The 14,658-nt window shown below is 49.7% G+C and overlaps 4 non-coding genes across 4 annotated transcripts; 2 read left to right on the top strand and 2 right to left on the bottom strand.

The window, feature by feature from the left end:
• The first annotated feature begins 4,487 nt into the window (after window positions 1–4,487).
• Window positions 4,488–4,561, top strand: TRNAT-AGU. The gene has a single exon. It is a non-coding gene; the product is annotated as a tRNA-Thr (tRNA).
• Window positions 4,562–6,772: 2,211 nt separating this feature from the next.
• On the bottom strand, window positions 6,773–6,845 carry TRNAF-AAA. Its single transcript has one exon. It is a non-coding gene; the product is annotated as a tRNA-Phe (tRNA).
• Window positions 6,846–10,640: 3,795 nt separating this feature from the next.
• On the bottom strand, window positions 10,641–10,724 carry TRNAS-AGA. Its single transcript has one exon. It is a non-coding gene; the product is annotated as a tRNA-Ser (tRNA).
• A 1,579-nt stretch (window positions 10,725–12,303) lies between these two features.
• TRNAC-GCA lies at window positions 12,304–12,375 on the top strand. Its single transcript has one exon. It is a non-coding gene; the product is annotated as a tRNA-Cys (tRNA).
• The last annotated feature ends 2,283 nt before the right edge of the window (window positions 12,376–14,658 follow it).

Raw genomic sequence — 14,658 nt, 5'->3', positions numbered from 1 at the left:
CACATTCCAGAAAGGCATCTAGTCTTCATGAAATGACATCAGGAGATGGAGAATCCACCACTTTCCTTGGTAGCTTGTTCCTGAGGTGAATCATCCTCGCTGTTGAATTTTTGTGCCTTAGTTGTAATATGAATTTGTCTCTTTTCACCTTCCAGCCATTGGGTCTTGTTAGGCCTTTCTCTGCTATTTTAAAGAGTCCTTTAATATCCAATCTTTTCTCTCCATTAAGGCACTTCAACACTTCAATGAAGTCACCTTTCAATCTTCTTCTGATAAGCTAAACAGGTTGAGCTCTTTCAATAGCTCACTAGAAGGCATTTTCCTCCAGACCTCAGGACATTTGGTGGCTCTTTCTGCCCCAGCTCCAGTTTCACAACATCTTTTTCAAATGAGGACACCAAAACTGGAGGCAGTATTCCAGTATCAGTCTCACTGATGCTGTGTCACCTCCTGTGATGTTATTGACATAATCTGTAACTGTATAGATCACCGTTGTCACCACTGTTCTATATTTGCAGCCAATATTGTAGAAAGGTGTCGTGCAAGGGGTCTACGGAGAGGTTCTGATTGGTTGATTATAATGATGCTATCTCTAAATGTGTATCATTTTTGTAGTTGATGTTATGAATATTAGCTCTATGCTGTCCGTATTTCAATCTTGTGCTCTGCTTCCGGTGTCAATTCTGTCTAGCCTACTTGATGGCTCATTAAGGACCATCAGCTATACAATCGACCCATGGAGAGAAGGCAGATACGCCTTGTGACTCAGCAAGGTAGCAGGGACCTGCCTATGGAGAGAACTCTAAGGTTTTTCTATGCCACGTGCTGGACTGAGTGTCCTTTGGACAAAGAAAGCAAAGACCACATGGCAAGTGTGATGGAGCAAGGCCGGATGGCTACAGGAAAGTACTCAGGAACAGGTATGTTAGCCCCAGGCTAAGCAAATCCCTAGTACCATGGGAACCAAAATGGCAGTTGCTCCAGGGTAATTAAGGCACCTGGGGCCAATTAAGAACTTTCTAGAAGGCACCAGAGAGAGCTACATTGATTGGAGCACCTGCAGCCAATCAGGGCAGGTTAATCAGGGCACCTGGGACCAATTAAGAACTTTCTAGAAGGCACCGGAGAGAGTTACATTGATTGGAGCACCTGCAGCCAATCAGGACAGGCTAATCAGGGCACCTGGTATAAAAAGAGGAGCTCACGCCAGTCAAGGGAGAAGGAGCCAGAGGAAGGAAGTGTGTATGAGGAGCTGGGAGTCAGAGACACAAGGAACTAAGAACTGAGAGGGTGTACTACTGGAGGATTGAGGAAACACCATACAATCTAGCAGTATCAGACACCAGGAGGATCCTATGGTGAGGATAAAGAAGGTGTTTGAAGGAGGCTATGGGGAAGTAGCCCAGGGAGCTGTAGTAGTCAAGCAGTGGTTACAAGTAGCACTGTAGAGACTGCTGCAGTTCACAGGGCCCTGGGCTGGAACCCGGAGTAGAGGGCGGGACCGGGTTCCCCACAAGTCTCGCTACTCCTAAACAGACATAGGAGGAGTTGATCCAGACTGTGGGTGTCATCCAAGGGGAAGACCACTGAGGGGAGGAAATCTGCCAATAAGCGCAGGACCTACTAGGGGAGAGGAGGAACTTTGCCACACAAGAGACTATAAAAGGCTGATGCCTCGTCTCCATCCCTGCTTCATATCTCTGGAGGGATTTTGCTACAAGCTGAAGCTCTGTACAAAGGACTGAATGACCCATCCCAGCTTTGAATAGACTCCAGAGACTTGATTTGAACCTGCAGTTTATTCCATCACTGTTACAAGCCTGAACCAAGAACTTTGCCATTACTGTATGTGAAGGGTTCAAATCCATGTGCATTTTATATAACAACCTGGTCTATGGATTGTGCCAGTTCTTTTCCAGACCCAAAGTCCAGAGTATGGTCAAGGACCAGAGGCCTAGCAAATAGTGATCAGCTAAGAGAAAGCTGGGGTAAACAGAAAGCCTTGCTTGCTAAGATAGGCCTGATCAGCAAATTGCCAGGTGTTGGAGCTAAGAACTAAATGATTGTGTCTTATTCAGAATTGCAGAATGAACAAAGAATCCCTATTGTGTTTGTTTCTTCTCTAGGGAGACATACTTCCCACAGATCCAACCTTGAGTTTATGAAAAGTTGGCACGTCAGTATAAGATATGGCATCCTTCCACCTCCCTTCCAAGGGACCAATGCCTGCCTTAAGACACACAGAAAACAATCTTTATTGTCATAGACTTTCACTCTTTCTTTGCTTTAACCCCTAGGAATGTACCTGTTAGACAATCAAAGGAGTTGCTCCATTCCTATGGATCCCAAATCAGAATTCAACATATATATTTTATACTAATAACATTTTATCAAAGTATTAATGAAATGTTAACTTGCTAACTTGAGACCATGGGTGGAGACATTATCTAATCTGTTAATCATTAGCTAATGTGCTTATCCTGTCTTGCAAAACCTGTCCCAGGGTGTGGAACTGCCTAGCCTGTCACTTTCCCCCGCCTGTGGAAAATCTATATATTCTATTGTAATTAATTAATTAACAGTGTCTCTGAGCCTAATAAGCCCACTCCGCCAGCACTGTGTCTAATAAAGTCCTATTCTTGACCTCTACACGGTGTAGATTTATGTCCTTCACAGACACCTGCTGAATAAAGAGGAGATTCAGCATCCAGCTTGGCTGAATGTGTCTCCTCTCCCCACAGCTTGGTGATCTTTTGAGGAAATGGAGAAGACTGCCTTTGCCTAGCTGTACATCGCTTGCAAAAGAAACAGGTCTTTTTGGTGACAAGTGTTGAAAGGAGCCATTAGACAAATGTGGAGACAGGAAAAATGTCCCCCAATTGAACTGGCATCTGTGGATGCTGAAGCTACAACACAGAGCGCTAAACACGATATGAGAATTGGTGGTGTCAGAAGAGTCTCTACCAAAGCCTTTCCCACCAGCAGGCTAATAAGGTAATAATTGGAGATATACCAATCTCCTAGAACTAGAAGGGACCTTGAAAGGTCATTGAGTCCAGCTCCCTCCCTTCACTAGCAGGACCAATTTTTGCCCCAGATCCCTAAGTGGCCTCCTCAAGGATTGAATTCAACCTTGGGTTTAGCAGGCCAATGCTCAAACCACTGAGCTATCCCTCCCCCCAGGGGCCTCTCTGTGCACAGGACTCCTGGTAGTGTGATGGCTGCAGGCAGTGGAGAACTCCATTTTGGCATCTCTTTTGTGGTGAACATCTGCAGTGGCTATTAAAAGGTCTCTAGATAGTGATCTTTGGGAAGAGCTGGCTGAAGAACCTTCCTACTAATCAGGAGAGCCTGACTTGGCCTGCCAGTTCTTCCTTGCCGAACCTAGTGTGTCTGTTGGCTCCTTTTTTTGTATCTGTTTTCAGAAAAAGAAAATATCTGTCAGCAGAATCCTTCTAAGTGCTTGTTCAAGACAGAGAGAGCCTTCCTTGCGGCTAAGTCTTGGTGCCATGGGACATGCCTCACTGCAGCACCTCCTGCTGACCATCCTAGCAATTAGCTCTGGTTCACCGGTGCGCCTTCATCTAGTAGCGTCTGGCCACCATCTGTTCTATCATTAGGACCCATGTTGCTCTCAGGACTTCAGTGTCCTCTTATGGACACAGCCCTCTGGCTGTGCCCCACTCAGTTCTCTCCTCCCTGCTGGGTGGGTGGGGGATGTCCTCTACCCAGACACTAGCCTCAGTGGCCGGCTGCAGTCCAGGGTGTAGCCACCTGTGTCAGTGGCTACTGAGGCAAAGATGTGAACCTCCAACCCTGCCATCTGTTTCCCTGGACCATTTCCCAACAGACCTAGAACCTTCCTCCACCTTTGTATCAGGGCCTTAGTCTGGCAGTAGTCAGCCAGGAGGTCACTCATGCACCCCTTAGCCCAGCACTACTCTGATCATGGTGCCCTCCCTACTCCTTCCTTCCTTCCTTCCTGGCAGCCAATCCTCCCTCCTCAAACTCCAAGGAGTGACTAACTCTTGCTGTCCTGAGCAGTTCTTTATATATGGGCTGCTCCAGCAAGCCTTCTCCTGATTGGCTCTCCCAATAAGCCCTTTCTTGATAGGCTGGGTTCTGCACAGCCTCTTCAAGGCTGCCTTAATCTTTCTCCTGCTTGTTTGGGGCAGACAGCCCACCACACATGGAAAGTGGCAAATGAGAAGTCTGGAGCTGAAGGAAAGGTTACCATGACTCAGAACTGAGCCGAGGTTGCTGCGACTGAAACACAGATCACTAACCATTATATGATCACAGTGACTGGTGGGAGAGGCACATGTTAGAAGCCCTCTGTCTACTCAGCTGTGGCTTTCTGTGCACAGAGAGCCAGACACCTCAAGGTCTGCAAGTCTTGAGGGAAATGGGGAATGTCTGTACTTTAGAATTTGCAGGTGTTGACTTGAACCATCAAATGAAACAGTTGCAAATACTTTCTTCAGGTAGGCACCATGGCTTAGCTGGCTAAAGCACCTGCCTAGTAAACAGGAGATCCTGGGTTCAACTCCCAGTGGTGCCTTGGGGTGTGGCTTTTGTCTCCTCTGCTCACATTTTCCTGTGTCTTCCTAGGAAACAGAAGAGGCCTCCCTTGGTATCCAAGTCATTGCTTGCTAAGGAAAAGGCTTCTTTGGAGAGAAGCATTGGAAACAATCAAATCACAAACCTGGAGTTGATGAAAACGCTGCTATGACTGGCATTGGCATGGCGGTTGCTTCAACTGCAATTGCTGCAACACGAGAGCCTGCGCCACACATCCTTGTGATTCCCTGGAGATGTTCACACACAGATGTCATGTCACCTTCCTTTTGATTGTCATTGATGAAAAATGGAGCGGTTGGGAGAAAAGTCCCAGAGAGTCGCACCGTGGCTAAGCTGGGTGACTCACCTGCCAGGGAAAGTGGAGTTAGGGATGCAGCTCCCAGTGGTGCCTTAACAAATGTGTCTGCTCTTCCCACCTTTTGGTGAATCTTTTGCGGAAACAGAGAAGACTGCCTCTGCCTTGCAATGCAAATGCTTGCAAAAGAAACCAGTTGTTTTTTCTGACAAGTGTCAGAAGGAGGCACATAAGAAATGTGGAGACAAGGAAAAGGTCATCATAACTCAACATGCATCCATGGCTCTTGAGACCAGAACGCAGAGCAGTAAGCACTGTACGACCACAGCAAAATCTAAACTTTACACCTTATTACACTAGGCAGTAGTTAGGTCAAGCAATTTTCTCATCCTACTGGATGCTACCCTCCTTAATACATAGAATTCCCCCTAAAACCTGGATTACTGTCCTCAGATGACCTTCATTTTCTCAGGATTCCTGCTGCTTCCAGCATAGGTGGGGGAGGAGAAAGGCAAAAACATGATGCCACAGTCTCCTATTTTATATCCTTAGTTCAAGTGTCTAGAAGACACTTGCCCAGACGTGTCCGGGTGGGCTCTGCTGAGTCACTAGGGTGCAGCAGCGCAGGGAGCAGGAAGGGCGAACCACAGCGGCTGCCTCCCCCCCCCCCATGCAGGAAAATGGCTTGACCTGCTGGCCCCACGGACTAAGGCACCAGGCCTCCAGCTTGCCCCATTCGACCCAATGGGTTGATCTTGTGGCCAGAATTATTTGCAGTCGGGATTTCCCCCAACAGTGCCCCACAGGGGTCCAGGGTCAGCTCTAGCACAGGCCGCACAGGAAGGCTTAATGCTCGAGCTGCAGCACATGCTGGGCAGGCTCTAGGCCGGGCTCCCCATGGCAGGAGAGAAGAAGAAGACTGGGCCCCTGGAGGGGCAGGCTGGGGCTTCCTGGATCCCATTTGCTCACAGCCAGCGCCCTGCCCCCACTCCCATGTCATCAATGGCGCCCCCAGGTCAGCCAGAATGGAGCAGCGGTTTTCACTGCACCAAGTCCATTTATGGCTTACAGGCAACTCCCAAACCCCCCACAGCCCAGCATTTCGGCCAGAAAGGAGCCCACTCAGCGTCGCCATTGCTGCTTTTCCGTCCCCCTAGAACCCCGCTTCTCCGGGCTGCAAGGCACCATTCCTGGGATGCCAACAGGCAGACACAGGGTCTATCTCCCAGCAGCCAACTGCACCTCCATGGGTTTGGCCCTCAGAAGGGCAGGCGGGGGTTTCCTGGATCCCAGTTGCTCACAGCCAGCCCAGCCTCCACCTCTAAAACCATCAGTCATGCCCCCAGGTTGGCCATAAACGAGCAGCCATTCTCCACTTGGACTCAGCTTTGCTTGTTTTCCTTTCACCCAGAACCCCCCTTCTTCTCCTGGGCTGCAAGTAGCCACCCCTGGGAAGCCAAGAGGCAGGCACAGGATTCTGCCTCCCAGCAGCCAACCGCACCTCCCCAGGCTTTGCAGAACAAATGGTGACGCTCTACTAACCCCACGTAGCCGCACTGAGGTGCTTAGCTTCTGCCCTGCCTTCCTCAGCTCAACTTTCCTCTTTTCCCCCATTCCTGCCTCACTTCCTCCTTTGGCAAGTCATGCAGAGGAGGCCAGCAGGCAGAGCCGGCCTCCCCCAGCCAACCTCCAACAGCAGAGGAGGCCAAGCCACAAGCCTCCAAAAGGTGACACGCCGCACTCCTCTAGGTTCTCCAGCCTGACGCCAAGGTGCTTTCTCCACTGCTGTCAGCACCCTCTGTCATGCAGGGGTTGGAGTTATCCCAGGGACAGGCCAATAGGAGAAGGAGGAGGCCTTCCTGAACAGCAAGGGGATCTGGCAAAAGGAAGCCAGCATGTTTCTGCCTGGTTTTGAACCAGGGACCTTTTGTGTTTTAGGCAAACGTGATAACCACTACACTACAGAAACTCCATCTGCTTGGCTCTTGCTCACCCTCGCACAGACCAATGGACAAACCTGGAGAAAGTGGTGGCAGCCCTTCGATGGGCCAGCTGGCAGAGCAGAGGACTGGAGCCGGCGCTCAGGAAGTTGTCCTTACGTCACCCTTGTGACTCCAGCTTGAGGGAGAGCTTCTTTTTCTTCCCCTTGCTGACAAAAAGCAAGAGAAGAATGAAAGGTCAGGTGGGCCAACTCGGTGCAGAAGCCCATGCTGTCTTTTCCTGCTGCATAGCCTGAAATGAGGGACTCGTGGCAGTTAAAGGAACTGCTGCACTTTCAGAAAACATCCCACCCGTGCACACAGGGGGATAGATGAGCCTGTTAGTCTAGCACGCTCCCAACTGAACTACTTCAACAGCTGTTCGGTTTCTTTTTGGCCTCCTGCTTTTCTGGGATATTGTTGTCAGCTGTGGCACAGAAAAAGGACATCATTGCGAGCGGCCCATGAAGACAAGATTCACTTTTGCCTTCCTTGCTCGGCTTTACTCGCTTCCTCGCCCTATTCCTGCCTTAGTTCCTGGGTTACCTGAAGGTGACGGGGGGCCAGCAGTACCAGGAGGAAGTTGGGCAGCTAGACCCTGGTGGCAGGAGTCCTGCCGCCACTTGCCACCCCACTCTCTTCTCCCAGCGTCACATACTGGCCACCAGGGACTTGGTGCCCAGCAGCGCAACGGAAGGCAGTGGACAAAGCCACCCTCGCCTTGAAGCTCCGGCTCATTAAACCACATCTTCAGTCGCTGATGGCCAATGAGAGACCGACATCGCTTGCTATTTTAGCACTTGGAAATGCCATTGGCCAATCTTTGGATCTCTGTAATGCTGCACTTCAGTTCCTGGGGGAAAGGCGAGAGAAGCGACCTTTCAACTAAAGGCCTGGGGTTAACATCCTAACGCTGTCTGTCTCCGACTGTAACACTATTTAATACTGGCCCACCCTGTGCTGGTGAGTGCTCCATTGCTAGATGTTAGTACATTTCAGTTACTGTCAAAATTAAAAAGTTTCTATATGCTTAAAGAAAATGCATTTGTTTTATTTGCTTATATATGGCATGAATAAATACAGGTTTACAGAACCTAGCCTGCAAATGTATCATCTTATATGACAGAGAAAATCATGCATCGAAATTGTGCGTCAAAATCACGAGCTGAGCTACAAATGCAATGAAAAATAAGATATTCAAAATTTTAACATAGGGGGGGTGGGGCGGCACCGAAGACACGTCTTGCCTGGGAGAGGCACTTGGTCTAGGGGAGGCCCTGTCAGGGAGAACAGGAGTTAGTCTCACACGCCTATTTCCAGGCTATAATCTGTGGGCGCCCTGCTCTGGGGGAGGGATCGCGGCAGCCCAGACTCAGGGCTGGAACAGGCCCCGGATTGAGGGGGTGGCTGCAGGGTTTGCAGCGCTCTGATGTCTCAGACAATGTGTCTCCCCAAAGCCTCAGATCTGCGTCCCCAGAAGGCTCCTGCGCTGCCTCAGCTCCTTTCACAGTCTATAGCAAGGAGCAGCAGCAAGAGTCAGGGATGAGCCATAGGCACTAGGTGGGTGGCCGAGGCTTCAGGAGCCCAGAGTGTTTGCCTGTCTGGGCATTTTGGCTGAGACCTCAGGGACACATTGTGAGGCAGAATCCCAGGCATCTTATGAAAGGAGCATAAGGACGTAAGGACATACGAATGGCCAGACTGGGTCCATCTAGCCCAGTATCCTGTCTTCCCATAGTGGCCAAAGCCAGGTGCCCCAGAGGGAATGAACAGAACAGGGAATCGCCAAGTGACCCATCCCCTGTCACCTATTCCCAGCTCCTGGCAAACAGAGACTAGGGACACCATCCCTGCCCATCCTGGCTCAGAGCATGTCCTCCATGAATTGATTTAGCTCTTTTTTTGAACCCTGTTATAGTCTTGGCCTTCACAACCTCCTCTGGCAAGGAGTTCTGCAGGTTGACTGTGCGTTGTGTGAAAAAATACTTCCTTTTGTTTGTTTTAAACGGGCTGCCTATTCATTTCATTTGGTGACCCCTAGTTCTTGTGTGATGAGAAGGAATAAGTAACACTCCTTATTTACTTTCCCCACACCAGTCATGATTTTATAGACCGCTAGCATATTTCCCCTTAGTCAGCTTTTCTCCAAGCTGAAAAGTCCCAGTCTTATTATTCTCTCCTCATATGGCAGACACTCCATACCCGTTTCTGAACCTTTTCCAATTCCAATACATCTTTTTTAAGATGGAGCGACCATATCTGCACGCAGTATTCAAGATATGGGCGTACCATGGATTTATACAGTGGCAATAAGATTTTCTCTCTTATTCTCTATCCCTTTCTTCATGATTCCCAACATTCTGTTCGCTTTTTGCCTGCCACTGCCCATTGAGTGGATGTTTGCAGAGAACTAGCCACAGTGACTCCAAGATCTCTCACTTGAGTTGGAACAGCTATTTTACATCCCATTGTTTTATATGTAGAGTTGGGATTATGTTTGCCAATGTGCATCACTTTGCATTGATCAACATTGAATTTCATCTGCCGTTTTGTTGCCCTTTCACCTAGTTTTGTGAAATCTCTTTTTAGCTCCTCACAGTCTGCTTTGGACTTAACTATCCTGTGTAGTTTTGGATCATCTGCACATTTTGTCACCTCGCTGTTCAGCAGGTCGTTTATGAAGATGTTGACTAGTCCCAGTACAGGCACCACTAGTTACCTGTTTGCATCCTGAAAACTGTCCATTTATTCCTACCCTTTGTTTCCTGGCTTTTAACCAGTTATTGATCCACGTGAGGACCTTCCAGAAGTGAACGTAAGCTGGTACATTCCAGTATGAGGTACTGGCAAGAGCGGGTACGCTGTGCCAGCCCGGCCCGGCTTCCCCAGGCTGGTGATTTAAAGGGCCCAGAGCTCCCTGCAGCCTCCCAAGCGCCCCTGGCGGAGCCCCGGGGAGCAAATCACTGCCCTGGAACGCTGCTCTCTCCTGCGCTATGAACACAGAGCAGGGGCGGCGGGAGCTTCCTTACAGTGGGGGGGTCACTACTGTCTGAACTGTGGCACTCCCATGAAAACCCTTCCCCAAGGACCCACACTCACACCACCTCTCCCCCCGAGGCCACACCCACAGAATTCCTCTCCCCCCCCAAGACTCCCCCTTTCCCCCCTCCATCATTTGTCCTAACAGCCAGTTAAGAGTGGTGGGGCCATGGCCCTCTAAACCCCCTGTTCCAGCACCCCTGACACAGAGCTAAGCAGCAGCGGTGTGTGTGTGCGACAGAGGCTGCTGTGCTGAGCTGAGCCAGTGAGAGAAGCGGGGGCTGATGTGGGGGCTGCCCCCTCCCCCTGCCTCAGGCCTGGTTGCTTGCAGCAGCTGTCTGAACATAGAGACAGTGTGCCGACACACTCCCTCTCCCCACACACACACAGTCCCTACCCCGCCACACACACTGCAGTTGAAAAGCAGCTGGCAATCTAGTAAGATGCCCGTGGAACGGTGGGATAGAGAAACCTGCATCATGTGATGCTGTACAAGCCCATGAGGCATTGCAAACCCTTCCCAAAACACCCTGCAGCCAGTTGCACAGCTACCCACAGTGCACTGCTCTCTGTGGCCATCCAAGAGTCTAGCGTGGATGTGCTCTGGTGACACAAGGGGCATAGCGTGGACACGCAACAGCTGTTTAATTAAAACACTTTAAAGCCGCATTACCCAATAGTGTAGACACAGCTTGAGAGTGAGACAAGACCCAGCTCTCTTGAAACTAAAGAACCACAACTTTCTCTATAGTTGGCAGGATTCAAACCTGCGCAGGGAGACCCCCCAATGGATTTCTAGTCCACTGCCTTAACCACTCAGCCACAACTACTTGGTTGAGATGTGTTTCTCACTGCACTCTAGTTCTGTTCTCACTGAGTGATCAATTCCAGTTGTTTCCTCAGACCAGCTTTCACAGAACACTCACTGCTGTGCCATTGTGTAAGTGTGTCCATGGCTGAACTGCAAGAATTTCTGCTCATTTCCCTTCTGGCTGGAGCATGAGGAGAGTGTGTTTGTGGTCAATGACGTTGCTGTAGGTTGTTGTCCATTTCTTGCCTTGATCATTCAGACAGTCCCTTTCCTGCCATATCCCCAGCACATCAGTGATTGCAATAGCAGGGGGCAGGTTTTCTCTGGGGCACTGAGATTTGTCAGGGGGTTGGTGGCTCCTTTCTTTCCTCACCCTGGAGTAAACTCAGCTTTTAATTCCATCCTTGATGTTTCAAAGAATAACAACAGACGACCGAGGAAAGAGGTGGACAAGTGGGTCTCAGGGGAGGGGCAAAGAGGTGGGGGTGGTGGACAGGGCAGGTCTGGGGAGGGGGTAGAGAGGTGTGAGCGCTGGGCAGGGTGGGTCTCGGGAGAGGCAGAGAGGTGCAAGTGGTGGGCAGTGTTGGTCTTAGGGGAGGGACAGAGAGGTGGGGGCGGTGGGCAGGGCGGGTCTCGGGGAGGGGCAGAGAAGTGCAGGCGGTGGGCAGGGCGGGTCTCAGGGGAGGGGCAGAGAGGTGGGGGTGGTGGGCAGGCCTTGGGGTAGGGGGTGGAGAGCCACAAGGAGGCCTTCAGGGAGGAGAGGAGTGAGCGGAAGGTGGACCAGCAGGCCTCAGCCACAGTGGAAGAGCGGGGCTGGGAAGTGGTCAAATGGGAGTGAGGGCGGAGCACAGGTGGGGCCTCGGAGGGAGGAGAATGAGTCAAGGAGGTGGAGTGGGCAGGGCCGCCCAGAGGATTCAGGGGGCCTGGGGCAAAACAATTTTGGGGGCCCCTTCCATAAAAAAAAGTTGCAATACTCTAGAATCCTGTATTCACATGGGGGCCCTGCAGGGCCTGGGGCAAATTGCCCCCCTGCCCCCCCTCTGGGTGGCCCTGCCCTCAGCCTCTCCTCGTAAGTCCCCTGCCCCCTAATCATTTTTGTTGCCCTCCCCTAGACTCTCTCCAATTTGTTTCTGTAGGGGGGGGCGAAAACTGGATGCAATGCTCCAGATGTGGCCTCCCCAGTGCCGAATAGAAGGGAATAATCCCTTCCCTCGATCTGCCGGCAATGCTCCTACTGACCCAGCCAATAGGACCAGGTACCCACATTGAATGCAGACCCAGCAATATTTGCTAAATTGGTTACTGTCCATTCAGGAGGTTATTTCCCACCTATTCATAAATAATGAAGATGCTCTAAGCGGAGGGGAGAGAGCTGTCCCGTCCGTGTAGTTAATCCATCTCCCCGATAGGTGGTAGCTATGTCACTGGGGGAAGCTATGCGGGTGGGTGTGCAAGCTGTGGTGTTTACATGGATATATAAGTTTAATCAAACCCCATTTTTAAAAGCACTGTGGTCTGGGAACAGAACAGGAGATCGTTGAGGCAGGGCCTGTCCTTCAAAATCTTTAAGATCTCTGACTTACCTACAAAGCAGTCATGGGGGTATAGCTCAGTGGTAGAGTGTTTGAGTGCAGTTCAAGTGGTCCTTGGTTCAAATCCAAGTGCCCCTTTACAAACCTCTTCCTTCAACAAAAATAATGGCATTTCCATTATGTTCAGGAGTTCCACTGAATAGGGATCCCTGAAATGAATAGAAACACTCAATGTTTTCCTGTGTAAATGCATAAAAACCTAGCAAACATGTGCCTCCACTGAAATCAGTTCCAATCCTCTAAAGGATTAAAGAATCCTTATTGAGGTTGCAGGAAAAAAAATCCCAATGTGTAGAAAGAATAGTAAATATGGCAGGCGACAAGCTTGGCTTAACAGTGAAATCCTTGTTGATCTTAAACACAAAAAAGAAGCTTACAAGAAGTGGAAGATTGGATAAATGACCAGGGAGGAGTATAAAAATATTGCTCAGGCATGCAGGAGTGAAATCAGGAAGGCCAAATCACACTTGGAGTTGCATCTAGCAAGAGATGTTAAGAGTAACAAGAAGGGTTTCTTCAGGTATGTTAGCAACATGAAGAAAGTCAAGGAAAGTGTGGGCCCCTTACTGAATGAGGGAGGTAACTTAGTGGACAGAGGATGTGGAAAAAGCTAATGTACTCAATGCTTTTTTTTGCCTCTGTCTTCAAAAACAAGGTCAGCTCCCAGACTGCTGCACTGGGCAGCACAGTATGGGGAGAAGGTGACCAGCTCTCTGTGGAGAAAGAAGTGGTTCAGGACTGTTTAGAAAAACTGGACAAGCACAAGTCCATGGGGCCGGATGCGCTGCATCCGAGGGTGCTAAAGGAGTTGGCGGATGTGATTGCAGAGCCATTGGCCATTACCTTATAAACTCATGGCGATTGGGGGAGGCCCTGGATGACTGGAAAAAGGCTACTGTAGTGCCCATCTTTAAAAAAGGGAAGAAGGAGGATCCGGGGAACTACAGGTCAGTCAGCCTCACCTCAGTCCCTGGAAAAATCATGGAGCAGGTCCTCAAGGAATCAATTCTGAAGCACTTAGAGGAGAGGAAAGTGATCAGGAACAGTCAGCATGGATTCACCAAGGGCAAGTCATGCCTGACTGACCTAATTGCCTTCTATGAGGAGATAACTGGCTCTGTGGATGAGGGGAAAGCAGTGGATGTGTTATCCCTTGACTTTAGCAAAGCTTTTGATACAGTCTCCCACAGTATTCTTGCCAGTAAGTTAAAGAAGTATGGGCTGGATGAATGGACTATAAGGTGGATAGAAACCTGGCTAGATCGTCGGGCTCAACGGGTAGTGATCAACGGCTCCAGGTCTAGTTGGCAGCCGGTATCAAGTGGAGTGCCCCAAGGGTCGGTGCTGGGGCCGGTTTTCTTCAATATCTTCATTAATGATTAGGAGGATGGCGTGGACTGCACCCTCAGCAAGTTTGCAGATGACACTAAACTGGGAGGAATGGTATATACGCTGGAGGGTAGGGATAGGATACAGAGGGACCTAGACAAATTACAGGACTGGGCCAAAAGAAACCTGATGAAGTTCAACAAGGACAAATGCAGAGTTCTGCACTTAGGACGGAAGAATCCCATGCACTGCTACAGACTAGGGACCGAATGGCTAGGAAGCAGTTCTGCAGAAAAGGACCAAGAGGTTACAGTAGACGAGAAGCTGGCTATGAGTCAACAGTGTGCCCTTGTTGCCAAAAAGTCTAACGGCATTTTGGGCTGTATAATTAGGGGCATTGCCGGCAGATCGAGGGATGTGATCATTCCCCTCTATTAGACATTGGTGAGGCCTCATCTGGAGTACTGTGTCCAGTTTTGGGCCCCACACTACAAGAAGGATGTGGAAAAATTGGAAAGAGTCCAGCGGAGGGCAACAAAAAATGATTAGGGGGCTGAAGCACATGACTTATGAGGAGAGGCTGAGGGAACTGGGCTTGTTTAGTCTGCAGAAGAGAAGAATGAGGGGGGATTTGATCGCTGCTTTCAACTACCTGACAGGGGGTTCCAAAGAGGATGGATCTAGACTGTTCTCAGTGGTACCTGATGATAGAACAAGTAGTAATGGTCTCAAGTTGCAGTGGGGGAGGTTTAGGTTGGATATTAGGAAAAACTATTTCACTCAGAGAGTGGTGAAGCACTGGAATGGGTTACTTAGGGAGGTGGTGGAATCTCCTTCCTTAGAGGTTTTTAAGCTCAGGCTTGACAAAGCCCTGGCTGGGATGATTTAGTTGGGGATTGGTCCTGCTTTGAGCAGTAGATTGGAGTAGATGACCTCCTGAAGTCCCTTCCAACCCTGATATTCTATGATTCTACGATTAGATGCTCTAATAGTCTCTTCTAGCCATAATTTCTGAAAAACTGAGTGTAGCAT

This window comes from Mauremys reevesii, linkage group 16 (genome assembly GCF_016161935.1).
Source record: "Mauremys reevesii isolate NIE-2019 linkage group 16, ASM1616193v1, whole genome shotgun sequence".
NCBI classification, from domain to species: Eukaryota; Metazoa; Chordata; order Testudines; family Geoemydidae; genus Mauremys; species Mauremys reevesii.
The sequence above is the reverse complement of the archived record's forward strand: the minus strand, read 5'-3'. Positions and strand labels throughout refer to the sequence as shown.